The 15,046-nt window shown below is 38.6% G+C and overlaps 1 pseudogene; it reads right to left on the bottom strand.

Moving 5' to 3' along the window:
• Positions 1-14,795, bottom strand: part of LOC130682180 (regulator of nonsense transcripts 3B-like) — a 60,379-nt pseudogene extending 45,584 nt beyond the window's left edge.
• Positions 14,796-15,046: the final 251 nt, after the last annotated feature.

Below are 15,046 nucleotides of genomic sequence, written 5' to 3'. Positions count from 1 at the left end.
TTGAATGCACCAATCAAAAGACACAGAGTAACAGAATGGATAAAAAAGCAAGTCCCATCTATATGCTGCTTACAAGAAACTCACCTCAAACCCAAAGACATGTACAGACTAAAAGTCAAGGGATGGAAAAACCTATTTCAAGCAAACAACAGTGAGAAGAAAGCAGGGGTTGCAGTACTAATATCAGACAAAATAGACTTCAAAACAAAGAAAGTAAAAAGAGATAAAGAGGGACACTACATAATGATAAAGGGCTCAGTCCAACAAGAGGATATAACCATTCTAAATATATATGCACCCAACACAGGAGCACCAGCATATGTGAAACAAATACTAACAGAACTAAAGGGGGATATAGACTGCAGTGCATTCATTCTAGGAGACTTCAACACACCACTCACCCCAAAGGATAGATCCACTGGGCAGAAAGTAAATAAGGACACGGAAGCACTGAGCAACACAGTAGAGCAGATGGACCTAATAGACATCTATAGAACTCTACATCCAAAAGCAGCGGGATATACATTCTTCTCAAGTGCACATGGAACATTCTCCAGAATAGACCACATACTAGGCCACAAAAAGAGCCCCAGAAAATTCCAAAAGATTGAAATCCTACCAACCAACTTTTCAGACCACAAAGGCATAAAACTAGAAATAAACAGTACAAAGAAAGCAAAGAGGCTCACAAACACATGGAGCCTTAACAACACGCTCCTAAATAATCAATGGATCAATGACCAAATCAAAATAGAGGTCCAGCAATATATGGAAACAAATGACAACAACAACACTAAGCCCCAACTTCTGTGAGACACAGCAAAAGAAGTCTTAAGAGGAAAGTATATAGCAATCCAAGCATATTTAAAAAAGGAAGAGCAATCCCAAATGAATGGTCTAATGTCACAATTATCAAAATTAGAAAAAGAAGAACGGATGAGGTCTAATTTCAGCAGAAGGAGGGACACAATAAAGATCAGAGAAGAAATAAATAAAATTGAGAAGAATAAAACAATAGCAAAAATCAATGAAACCAAGAGCTGGTTCTTCGAGAAAATAAACAAAATAGATAAGCCTCTAGCCAGACTTATTACTAAGAAAAGAGAGTCAACACAAATCAACAGTATCAGAAACGAGAAAGGAAAAATCACGATGGACCCCACGGAAATGCAAAGAATTATTGAAGAACACTATGAAAACCTATATACTAACAAGCTGGGAAACCTAGGAGAAATGGACAAATTCCTAGAAAAATATAACCTTCCAAGATTGACCCAGGAAGAAACAGAAAATCTAAACACACCAATTACCAGCAACGAAATTAAAGAGGTAATCAAAAAACTACCAAAGAACAAAATCCCCGGGCCAGATGGATTTACCTCGGAATTTTATCAGACATTCAGGGAAGACATAATACCCATTCTCCTTAAAGTTTTCCAAAAAATAGAGGAGGAGGGGATACTCCCAAACTCATTCTATGAAGCTAACATCACCCTAATACCAAAACCAGGCAAAGACCCCACCAAAAAAGAAAACTACAGACCAATATCCCTGATGAACGTAGATGCAAAAATACTCAACAAAATATTAGCAAACCGAATTCAAAAATACATCAAAAGGATCATACACCATGACCAAGTGGGATTCATCCCAGGGATGCAAGGATGGTACAACATTCGAAAGTCCATCAACATCATCCACCACATCAACAAAAAGAAAGACAAAAACCACATGATCATCTCCATAGATGCTGAAAAAACATTTGACAAAGTTCAACATCCATTCATGTTAAAAATTCTCAGCAAAATGGGAATAGAGGGCAAGTACCTCAACATAATAAAGGCCATCTATGATAAACCCACAGCCAACATTATATTGAACAGCGAGAAGCTGAAAGCATTTCCTCTGAGATCGGGAACTAGACAGGTATGCCCACTCTCCCCACTGTTATTTAACATAGTACTGGAGGTCCTAGCCACGGCAATCAGACAAAATAAAGAAATACAAGGAATCCAGATTGGTATAGAAGAAGTTAAACTGTCACTATTTACAGATGACATGATACTGTACATAAAAAACCCTAAGGAATCCACCCCAAAACTACTAAAACTGATATCGGAATACAGCAAAGTTGCAGGATATAAAATCACACACAGAAATATGTGGCTTTCCTATATACTAACAATGAACCAACAGAAAGAGAAATCAGGAAAACAACTCCATTCACAATTGCATCAAAAAAAAAATAAAATACCTAGGAATAAACCTAACCAAAGAAGTTAAAGACTTATACTCTGAAAACTGCAAGTCACTCTTAAGAGAAATTAAAGGGGACACTAACAGATGGAAACTCATCCCATGCGCGTGGCTAGGAAGAATTAATATCGTCAAAATGGCCATCCTGCCCAAAGCAATATACAGATTTGATGTAATCCCTATGAAACTACCAGCAACATTCTTCAATGAACTGGAACAAATAATTCAAAAATTCATATGGAAACACCAAAGACCCCAAATAACCAAAGCAATCCTGAGAAAGAAGAATAAAGTATTGGGGATCTCACTCCCCAACTTCAAGCTCTACTATAAAGCCATAGTAATCAAGACAATTTGGTACTGGCACAAGAGCAGAGCCACAGACCAATGGAACAGACTAGAGAATCCAGACATTAACCCAGACATATATGGTCAATTAATATTTGATAAAGGAGCCATGGACATACAATGGCGAAATGACAGTCTCTTCAACAGGTGGTGCTGGCAAAACTGGACAGCTACATGTAGGAGAATGAAACTGGACCATTGTCTAACCCCATATACAAAAGTAAACTCAAAATGGATCAAAGACCTGAATGTAAGCCATGAAACCATTAAACTCTTGGAAAAAAACATAGGCACAAACCTCTTAGACATAAACATGAGTGACCTCTTCTTGAACATATCTCCCCTGGCAATGAAAACAACAGCAAAAATGAGTAAGTGGGACTTTATTAAGCTGAAAAGCTTCTGTACAGCAAAAGACACCATCAATAGAAAAAGAAGGATCCCTACAGTATGGGAGAATATACTTGAAAATGACACATCCGATAAAGGCTTGACGTCCAGAATATATAAGGAGCTCTCATGCCTCAACAAACAAAAAACAAATAACCCAATTAAAAAATGGGCAGAGGAACTGAACAGACAGTTCTCCAAAAAAGAAATACAGATGGCCAACAGACACATGAAAAGATGCTCCACATCTCTAATTATCAGAGAAATGCAAATTAAAACTACAATGAGGTATCACCTCACACCAGTAAGGATGGCTGCCATCCAAAAGACAAACAACAACAAATGTTGGCGAGGCTGTGGAGAAAGGGGAACCCTCCTACACTGCTGGTGGGAATGTAAGTTAGTTCAACCATTGTGGAAAGCAGTATGGAGGTACATCAAAATGCTCAAAACAGACTTACCATTTGTCCCAGGAATTGCACTCCTAGGAATTTACCCTAAGAACGCAGCAATCAAGTTTGAGAAAGACAGATGCACCCCTATGTTTATTGCAGCACTATTTACAATAGCCAAGAATTGGAAGCAACCTAAATGTCCATCGATAGATGAATGGATAATGAAGAGTGATACATATACATAATGGAATACTACTCAGCCTGAAGAAAAGGGCAAATCCAATCATTTGCAGCAACATGGATGGAGCTGGAGGGTATTATGCTCAGTGAAACAAGCCAAGCGGAGAAAGAGAAATACCAAATGATTTCACTTATCTGTGGAATATAAGAACAAAGGAAAAACTGAAGGAACAAAACAGCAGCAGAATCACAGAACTCAAGAATGGACTAACAGGTACCAAAGGGAAAGGGACTGGGGAGGATGGGTGGATAGGGAGGGATAAGGGGGGGAGAAGTAGGGGGGTATTAAGATTAACATACATGGGGGGTTAGGAGAAGAGGGAGGGCTGTACAACACAGAGAAGTTGAGTACTGATTCTACAACATTTTGCTATGCTGATGGACAGTGACTGTAAAGGGGTTTATAGGGGAGGCCTGGTATAGAGGAGAGCCTAGTAAACATAATATTCTTCATGTAAGTATAGATTAGTGATACCAAAAACAAAGAAAAAAAAAAAAGGCAGTTCCTGTGTGGTGACCTCCAATGAGTTCTACAAAAGGGTATAAAGGGCATATAAAAGTGTAGGCAAAGGGTCTGTTTGTGTTTATACAGATGATCAAAGCCTAATTGGGCTACCCCGAAAATGAACTAAGATATGATATGAAAAAGAACTTCCAACATCTGCACTCTCTGGAAGACTCATGCCAGAAGATGATCATTAAAAAACACCAACAAAGATCCACGCACTGCTACAGCTGTAGATGCACTCATCTCACCAGTTCCTGGACTTGCCATGGGAATGAGAAAGGAGATATCTAAGCTGGCCTGTGCATCCAGTAAAACTACAAATTTGACTGGATCTGTACTGTTGGAACTCAACCAAGAATTTGGAGAAGTGCAAATTGTAGCGCTCCAAAGTCTTACAACTACAGACTATTTGCTGTTAAAAGAACATATGGCATGTGAACAGTCCCCAGGAATGGGTTGTTTTAATTGGTCTGATTTCTCTCAGACTGTTCAAGTTCAGTTGGACAATATCCACTATTTCATAGTTAAGTTTTCACAAATGCCTAAGGTGCCTAACTGGTTTTCTTGGTTTCAATGGAGATGGCTGGTAATTACAGATATGCTTTGGTTATGTAACTATACTTCTATTATGTTAATGTTTTTGTGCAATTTAAGTAGTAGCTTAAAACCTATACATGCTGAAGTACTCTACAAGAAGATATGTCAAAGAAATAATCAATCTTCCCAGGTTTTCTTCTGCCTGCTACTTCTATAGCTTTTATTCTTCCTTCCTAATTACAACCCTTAAATAGAATTCGTGCCTCATATCAAATTTACCGAGTATCATAATTCTTCCAAGTGGTAATGATACCTCAAGACAAATGCTGGGCACAGAAGCCACAGTTCATAAATATGCAAAGAAGTAAATGCTAACCTTTTCAAACAATAAGGCTTCCCTCTCACTTACCAACTTCACATTTCCCTGTATGGCCCCGGCAGATGACTGGTTAGCCAGAGACGGGTAAGATTCCTCAAGGGAGGAACAACCTAAGACAGGCAGAGTCGCAGGGGGGCCGTCAGGTGAGAAATTGGGGATCAACAGAGGTGAGGCTTAGAACCTCACCCCCCCGTTCTGAGAGAAATCTTCTGCATACGTGGATGTTTTATTGCCCTGGTCTAGCTTGGATTAACACATAGTCTACAGGCACACACCTGATCATCTACATGTGCTCTCTTACAACACTAAACTATGTTTTCTTACCTTTATCTTGTATCTACCTACCACTTCAGCATTTTATTAAAAACCATATTAATAAAGAGAGAAATGTTCTATCCACATATAAATCAAGTATAAAAACAAAATGAGTATTCATATTTGAACTGACTGTTTATAGCTCATAATGCATGAGCAAAACCAAAAGTTTCTGTGATGACTGCCCTTGTACTGTTCACTATGTAACTTATTCATTATGTAAGAATTTGTTCTCCATGTAAGAACTTGTTTTTTATGCCTCAGAAGATTGGAGACTGACGAAAATTAGGCTTGGGGTGGATTAATAATTGTGCATTGATCATTGACTCCCTAAACAGAATTTTATTGTCATTAACAACCATTTGATCAATAAATATGAGAGATGCCCTCACAAAAAAAAAAAAAAAAAGGACAGACTTCCAATGGTAAAATAAATAAGTAACCGGTATGTAATGTATAGCATAAGGAATATATTCAAGATATTGTAACAGCTTGGTAGGGTGATAGCTGGAACCTAGAATTATGTATATAAATGTTCTACCACTGTGTTGTACACTTGAAACTAATGTAATGTAATACTGTGCGTCAACTACCCTTCAATAAAAAATAATTATTTAAAAAAAAAAAAAGTAAGAACAGTAGAAATTATCCATACAAATTAAATTCACACAAACTAAACTGCGTGTGGTAAATTCTGTTTTGAATCCTAAGTTGAGACACCTGTGCAAAACTTGACCCAGAACAAGTGGACGTCATTGTCTGCAAAGGCAGAGGTTCAGGAAAGGGATGCTTCCCCACCCAGTGATTGTTCTGGGGCATCTGGCTCCCGATCCCCAGTGGACCCTGCGTGAGAAGCTACGATCATAAAAACTGATGTGAACAAGTAACAATGAATAAATCAAAATTTTGTTGGAAAATTTAAAAAAAAAAAACAATTTTGGGGACAAGTTTTATGAGGATGGTTCTGAGTTTAAACCACAAACATAAGTAATTCAGATCTTTCAAGACTGTAGTTCTTAAATTTAGAATGCCTCAGAATCACCTACAGGCATTTGTTAGAAATTGAGGTTGCTTCGTCCCACCTTCAATATTTTTCACTCAGTCAGAGTGAGTGTTTTTGCAACACTTTTCATTTCTAACAAGTTTCCCACTGATGTTGATAGTGTTAATCAAGGACCACACTTGGAGGAACCAATGCTCTTAGCAGAGGCATTGGTGAAAAACAGTGTCAAAACACTTCCTTGATGAGGGGAAAATCATATTATATCATAACCTCACAGATTTACGTGTAGCTTTTTCTCAAAACACTGTTTATCATAGTAGTACTTGTAGCAATTCAGGAATTGACTTCTAAGTTATTTCTTAACTACTGCATTTTTTAAAGATAAATTCCTAGAAATAGGAGACATATCTGCTTTTAGACAACCTTCAGCTCATGCATTTTAATTGATTGTGATATGTGAAATGTTTAACCTACAGGTCTCTTTCACCCTCAGAGTAATCATGTGCATGGACAGCCATATACAGGGCCTGCAGCACAAACCTTGAACAACTACTAGCAAACTGGTCAACAAGCACAAGAAAATTATGAAGGCAATGAAAAAGTATCCTTATCTCAAGTGAAGGATCAGTGAAACACCCGTATTTAACTGGTTCCTTTAACCACACACTCAGGCTTTACAGCCCAACTTTTTCTGTGTCTGGCTTCTATTTACAGTCCAAACTTTTACTGTGTCTGGCTTGTATTTAAAACTAGAAAAATTGTTTACCACAGAGGGTATATTCACTGTTTCATTTTCAGAAATTTGCTATGAATATAAAAGCCAATTTAAGGGAAAGTGTACAGTCTTTTGTAATAAATAGCTGGTACTAATATGTAAATGGCAAAGGGGTATATGGTATATTAATATTTGTTAACTCTTAGGCAAGAAAAATTTTGGATTAGGAGTCAACTACAAAAAATAATTTTTCTTACGTCTGCTGCATTCTGCAACCAGTATATCTTCTTCAAAGCAATTGGATCAAAAGAGCTCATCCATATCAATCATACCAGTAGTATCTTGTTGATTTTTAGTTATTGCAGCTTTGTTAAGGCTGAGAAGTAGCCCTTGAATTAATATGGATAATACTGGAAAAACTGGTATATAACATTGTTTCTGGGTATTTATCATTATCCTATTATTCTGTTACTACTTCAATAATTCAAATATGGGTAGTTATGCTAATGGTAACATTTAACATGTCACACTGTGAGTTTGTGTAGCCACTGAGGACAAAATTACCTGAATGACAGAAATTTACTCCCAAAAGATCTTTTCACCAAGAGTTTTTATGTCTTATGGAAGAAAAAATACAATAAGGGGAGATATGTGACAAACAAGCAGTTTTTAGTTATAGATATTCCTTATTTTCAATGTTTGACAGTACATTATTTTGATGGGATTAAAAAACATGGAAGTTTTAAAAGTTGGAATTTTAAGATATTAAAATAAATATGCAAAACTTTGCTCTGTCAGAATGTATGGAACATAATAGGAAACTGTATTTGATGTGTTTTATTTCTGATAGTGATTATTAGGTGAAGGTTCTAAAATTTTGTCTCCACAGGAGACCAGTGAAGTGGATGTCATCAGAATTCCACAGTGTTTTGAAGCAACATTGCACCAAGATATCTGGCTGATTTTCTAGTCAGTCACAATTTACTTGAGGCAAGAATTGTCCCAGATCCTTTTCCATTCCAAAACTTGATTGTTGTGGAGTTTGAAATATAAACTTCTCTTAAGTGTAATTCTGAAGTAACAAATAGGTGAGCAGAAAGAGGAAAAATACTAATAAATACTGGGGATAAAGATATTTTGATATTCTAATTTAGTTATTTGAATATGTAGTTATTTTCCCATATCACTGAAATTCAAATTGAAGTGCCTCCTGCTCTGTGTTTTTTTAACCAATATTAGGTTTAGATATTGTTATGATTCACTTTAAAAAATTAACCATGAAGAAATATTATTTGTGCAGTTCTAATTTTTGTATGTAAGTAACTAAGGGAGAAGACTGAGAAATTAAATTTCGATTGAAAAGTAAGCCAGTAAAAAACAGAAACTTTTTTACTTTCTTTTATTTCGGCATGATTAATCTAAAATTACATGAGGAACATTTCGCTGACTAGACTCTCCCCCATCACCAAGTCCGCCCATCCACATACCCTATTAAGACACTGTCCATCAGCATAGTAAGATGCTATCCAATCACTACTTGTCTTATCTGTGCACTATTTACAATAGCCAAGAAATGGAAGCAGCCTAAGTGTCCATAAGTAGATGACTGGATAAAGAAAAGGTGGTACATATACACAATGGAATATTATTCAGCCATAAGAAGGAAACGAATCCTACCATTTGCAACAACATGGATGGAGCTAGAGGGTGTAAGCTCAGTGAACTAAGCCAGGCGGAGAAAGTCAAGTACCAAATGATTTCACTCATATGTGGAGTATAAGAACAAAGCAAAAACTGAAGGAACAAAACAACAGCAGAATCACAGAACCCAGGAATGAACTAACAGTTACCAAAGGGAAAGAGACTAGGGAGGATGGGTGGGAAGGGAGGGGTAAGGGGGAGTGGAGGGAAAGAAAGGGGGCCTTACGAATAGCATGTATAATGTGATGGTCAGGGCACGGGGAGGGCTGTTGAAACACAGAGAAGACAAGTAGTGAGTCTACAGCATCTTACTACGGTGAAGGACACTGACTGTAATGGGATTTGTGGGGACTTGGTGATGGGGGTGTCTAGTAACCATAATGTTCTTCATGTAACTGTAGATTAGTGATACCAAGGAAAAACAGTGGGAGGTTACTGTGGGCGGTGATGGATATAATCTATGTCCTTGATGGTGATGTTTTCACAGGTGTATACTTGTTCCGAAAGTCACTGTCTTGTACACCATTAAGTAAATACAGCTTTTGACATATTATATCCCAATAAAATACTTTTTTAATCACATGTATAAAAAAAGAATCTCTCTGGCTTTATATTTCTGTAGTACCAAAGAAACCCTAAAATAAGAGATTGGTTATGTAGAGTAGTGATTATATATAGTGGAAATAATACCTTCCATTTATATTTGTATTTCTACTTTTTCAGTTCCAAACGCTTTATGTCAAAAAACCGCCAAACCTCCTTGTCCATTAAAATACCATCAAATTCACAGAAATATAGTTAACATTTGTAGATTCTGTATTTACTAATATGTCTGGTTAGTAAAATTCACTTTTAATCTCACACTCAATACTGTGTTGCCATTCACTGAAGTGCACAAAACAGCCAAAAATTTTAGTAGCCTGGTATGAATGTCCCCAGACAAAGCTAAGGAAGGTGAAAATGACCTTCATATATATGTATTTTTCTTGGTGAGTGCCACTTCTACTCCTTTTCTTCCTGCTTCTTGTTGGGCTTTTGCTATTAATGGTCCCCAAGCAAAACACTAAGTGCTGCCTAATATTCTGAAGCATAGGAAGGCTCTGTCATGCCTTATGGAGAAATTACATTTTAGATAAGCATTGACTAAGGATGAGTTATAAGCCTGGTAGACTTGAGTTCAATGTGGATTAACAACGGATATGAAGTAAGGTGTCTTCATGCATATATGAATATAAGACCAGTTAATATATCAATAGGCTGATGAAAATATTATCAGAGGTTTATAGGATCTAACCCTGTATTTCCCCTATGAGCACTGGTTCAATGTTTGCTAACTCAGTGTGCACAATGACTTTATAGAATATAACTAATGTAAATAACAAGAACTGCCTGTAAAAATGTGCCAAAAGTATGATTCTGTTTAATTTGGGACATTTTTGAAGTATCAGTGCTTAGTTTTCTTTCCTCTTAATCCTTATACACGTGGGCAAAGGGTGAATCCATTTTTAGCACAACAGCACAATGTATTTGAAATACTGAACTCATTGTTATTCCAATGCATATTTTGAAATAATTAATTTTAATGTGTAGTCCTTAAGAACAAAAGAATAACCAGAACCAAAGCCAAGCACAGGACAAAATTATTCTCAAGCCAAATTCTATTTGTGAATTAAGCAAAATAATTTCTATAAAACAAAGCAGAAAAATATTAAATAGTACAGAATGGGATGTATCTTTTTTTGCAGGGATATTTGTTTTATAAACTGGTTCCAAAATATTACACACATTCACGAGTTACCAATTCTTTTTAAAATAGAGCATTAACTTAAGTTTCTTGGAATTCTGAGGCAAGACAAATAGGGAGTCTGTGGCATCTTACTACATTGATGCACAGTGACTGCAATTGGATAAGGGGGGTCGACTCAATAAGAGTGAATGTAATAACCACATTTTTCATGTGAAAGCTTCATAAGAATGTATATCAATGATACCTTAATAAAAAATAATAATAAATAAATAAAATTAAAGCAAGAAATTTACTGCTCTGGTCACCTCCCAGGAGAGCAGCTTGGTTTGAGAACATATCAATTAAAACTACCTGCCCAGCTCCGCAAGTTGGGCTAAGTTATTGTCTGCTAAAGAGTACATAAAGAATCTTACTTCTTATTTTTTTGAATGGTAAAATGCAATTTTATCTTTAAGAAGGAATCCTTCTTGTATTTCACTATGGTGTTTACAGCTGGGCCTGCATGCTAAATTCGTTCTGAAGGTTTCAAATTACTTGATAAAGGCTAAAGGAGAAAAAACAGCTTATAGGTAGGTTAATAAGATCTGGCCCTGCATGTTTAACAGAATAAAAACATGGGCTATGGTTGACATACGTTCCTTTATCTCGGTAACATTCAACCATTGCAGGCCAAGTTACTCCTGGCTTGTTGAGCTTTAAGTGAGCAACTCATTAACTCTGAGTCTTTTTTAGTGGGCTTTCCTGGACTTTTTCCTCTTTCCACCCCACTCATATCTATTTTCCTAACACATATAAGCAATCATCAACTTTGGCTCACCTATGTCTCTGGGAACTCAACTGCAAAAAGGGACTCCACCAAACCTCCCAATCCAGGCATATACCCTTGCTCGCCCCACCTTGTTATCAGCTATTGATATGGAAATGTACTACTTTTCTCCACCCTTGGAAACACTACTGATATGGAGATGTACAAAGGCCAGACAAGAGATTCTGGAAATACTGCAATTTGACCCACATTTATGTCTGTTGTTAGGGCTAATTTTCACATACATACATAAGACCTGTCAGAAACATAGCTTTGAGACAGGGATGGTGGGTGTAGTCAGAGTAGGGTGAGGGCCTCCGGGAAAATCAGGGTGGAATATTTACAGTCAGAGCCAAGTAACAATGGGCAAAGAAGTTCCTACTGAAAGTTTGTGCTAAGCACTTTGCAAATTCAAGATCACACTAATTCTCTAGGGTAAAGATACAGACATCTTCAGTGAGATCAGTGAAAGGTCAAATGGCCAGGAGCAACTTGGCCTTGAATGTTTGAGTGTTCTGCAAGGATATCAGCATAACCCAGGACTCTGCTGTCAGCCCTAGCAATCAGACTATGTCCCAGCCCACCTTTAGGACAGGGCAGGTGATGCAATCCCACATCCCTAAGTTTCTTTCATGTTCTCGAAAAATCCTCAACTGCCTATAAAACCCCATAGACAATGCACCACTATGGACTCTCTTGGCCCCTCCTGGTGTGAGCCGAGAGCTCTGTCCTTTCACTTTATCTCTAAATAAAAGCCTGTACCTTGCTCTACTTCCTTGAGTGTTTGTGAAGCTCATTCTTTGGCTTCGTCATCAAGAACCCCTGCATCATCTTTTAAGTCTCAGACTCACATTTTGTGCTACTCTAAATGAAAAGGAAATGATGCGAATACACCTCCCTACTGCTCCATAGCATGAACTCACCAATCTCAGAGTTCAAAAAGGTCCTTAATATTAGGAAGATTAGTTTCTCAGGAAAGCATTTTGCAAATTTGTGTAATCTGGTTTTCACAATGACTGACAAGTGCCACTGGCCACAGTTAGCAAAGGGTGAGGCATGTCCTATGTCCTGAAATGCAGTGAACAGTTAGTTCTTTACAATCTTTCACATGGGTGAAAATGCAAAAACCCTTTCTGTCAGAACTCTGCTTTTCATATAAATACAAAGTATTTTGACTAGTCTCAACATATTAGGATATTTTTAGGAATAGGAATGCCATATAATTGTAAATACATATTTCCACCATTTTGGAAAACATTAGCTCTGTTTACATAAGCAATTATGAACACATTGTATTTGTATATGTGGACATTTACATATAAAATAATTTTTATGTATATTCCTTTTATTTTGTTGTGTTAGATCATTTTGGGGAGGAAATGCATTAGGGAATTTAGTTTATATCATACCTTTTAATCATATTTATGCATTAAGTTCACAATGGTAAGTGTCCTGGTTTTTTACTTGCTGAAAAAACGTTTATGTAAGCTAGCTTTCCAGCTAGAAGTTGAAAAAGCAGTAAAGAAACTTGATCCAGTCACATTTGAGTGTTTTAAAACTGAAAAAGCAGAAATATCTTTTATGTGACAAATTTTTTGAGAATGTAATATGAATCCCAGCAGCAGGACACCCATGGAGGATGCTGCAGAACCTTGCATATTTAATTGTTTCCCTAAGAGGAATGTTAGTGCATTTCTTACACAGAAGCTGCTGCTCACTTGTATGTTTTATTTCATTTGAGGGGCCTATGGCGCTAAATCTGAACTAAGGAACCTAAGAGAGAAGTGATTCTTCTGACAACAGTAGCTCACTTCCTTCCATTCCAAGCCTATGTGGACAAGCACAGTTCTTTCAGCAGGTGGATTATGCCCATCCAAACAGCACTAAATCCCTTGGGCACCAAGAGTATCATCCACAACCTCCAGGGCCCAGTGGCTTTGGACAGCAGTGCAGCAGTAGAAGCTACAGAGCCTACACCACCGGAGAAAAATGAAATGCCTCCTGCCAAGAGGAAGGAGCGGAGGAGGTGGGATGGCACTTTACCTAATCGTCATTCACCTTAAAGTAGTTTCATTGTCCCCTCACCAAATAACGGGTGGCCCCCAGAGCATGGGTTACATCTCGGCCGCTGCGAAAGCAGAGAGGCCTTGGGTTCCATCCTAAACCATTCAGACGGGCAGCTTCCCACAGCCAGCTGGAATACCCTCTCCGATGTTCCTCAACCTGAACATCCTCTGCAGACTCTACCCACAACGTCTTTTCTTTCCCCTCCCAGAGTATTCTACTCAAGCCACTGTTGACTTCTGCACAAACTGGCCACGCACCCGACGAAACCTGAGGTCACATGAACCAAACGTTATTTGGGTCTTTTTTCTGTATTTTTTTATTAAGGTATTATTGATAGACTCTCTTACTTAGGTTTCACATTCACATGAAAAACAGTGTGGTTACTACATTTACCTCTATTATCAAGTCACCACCCATACCCCAGTGCAGTCACTGTCCATCAGCACAGCAAGATGCCACAGATTCACTGTGTGCCTTCTCTGTCCAACGCTGTTCTCCCGGTGATCCCCTCACACAATGTGTACTATGGGCATTTTAATAGTCTTGCATAGGAAAAACTTCCCAAAGGCAGGCGAGGGCTAGTAAAAACGTAAACATTTTGTGTAAATTCTGACTACTGGAAGGGAAAAGGAAAAGAGCGCTAGCTCAGTAAAGAAGGAAACCTACGAAAACACGGAGGAGGAGAGGAGTTAAAGGGGATTTGGCACTACGTTTAAGCTCTCGCGATAGTTCGAAGAATGACGGCTTATTCTCAGCTCCCAAGTCCAAGACGTTGCCGAAGGACGGAAGAAATAAAGCTCTCGCGAGTTCTGAGAGCTTTAGGGAAACGCGATTAACCAGAAGATCCTAACGCGATTTAGTCATTTATACGTAAGAGGGGTGGTGCCGGGAGAACGTAAGAGGAATACACAGAACGGACAACGCTGGACCGAAGGTGGAAAGCTCGGGTTTCTCGATTCGCTTCTGGCATGAGTGAGCTTGAGCGGGTCCACCAGCAGGTAAGCAGAAATGTGCCTTCTGGGCTGTTTGCGTGCTCCCCCTTCCCTGCTTAAGGTAGCCTATGGAGTAATGGAATCTAGACGCCTTGAAGGAAACTGTGACTTGAGGTGAGTGGGAGTCTAGGCGGTAAAAAAACCCAATTAAGCTTGTGCAGAGGCGGCGGCAGTATTGCCGGCTTTCACTGTTACTAGGGACAGGCTCGACTCAGGTATCTTACCCGGCTGCCCACAGTGGCGGCTTCTGTATGTGTGCGCGTGCAGTCTCCCAGAGGTGCACGTGTGCTGCGATAACTAATTAGTAAATGGATGGAAGTACGCGAAAGGGTACGAGAGGCTTGGTTGTCATTGGTCGGCCTTGATTAAAGCTTGGAAGTGTCGTTGGTGTGCGCATGAGAGTAGTTGGCGGCCGCGGAATGTGAGAGCGTCGGGAAGGAGTGAGGCCGTCTCTTAGCGGTAATGGCGGCGGCCGCTTTGTTTAGGCTGTTTGGCTGTGCCTCGCTGTTGTCGGGTAACAAGCCTCAGGCCCACCCGATCTGGGTCGGTGGGAGCGGGGCCGCCGAATGACTGACTACAAAATAAAATATGAAACGGTTATTTAGTTTTGTCTCGCGGGCCTTCTGCCTCCTTGTAATAGCCGGGTGC

This window comes from Manis pentadactyla, chromosome Y, assembly GCF_030020395.1.
Source record: "Manis pentadactyla isolate mManPen7 chromosome Y, mManPen7.hap1, whole genome shotgun sequence".
NCBI classification, from domain to species: domain Eukaryota; kingdom Metazoa; phylum Chordata; class Mammalia; order Pholidota; family Manidae; genus Manis; species Manis pentadactyla.
This window is presented reverse-complemented; position numbering and strand designations above follow the sequence as displayed.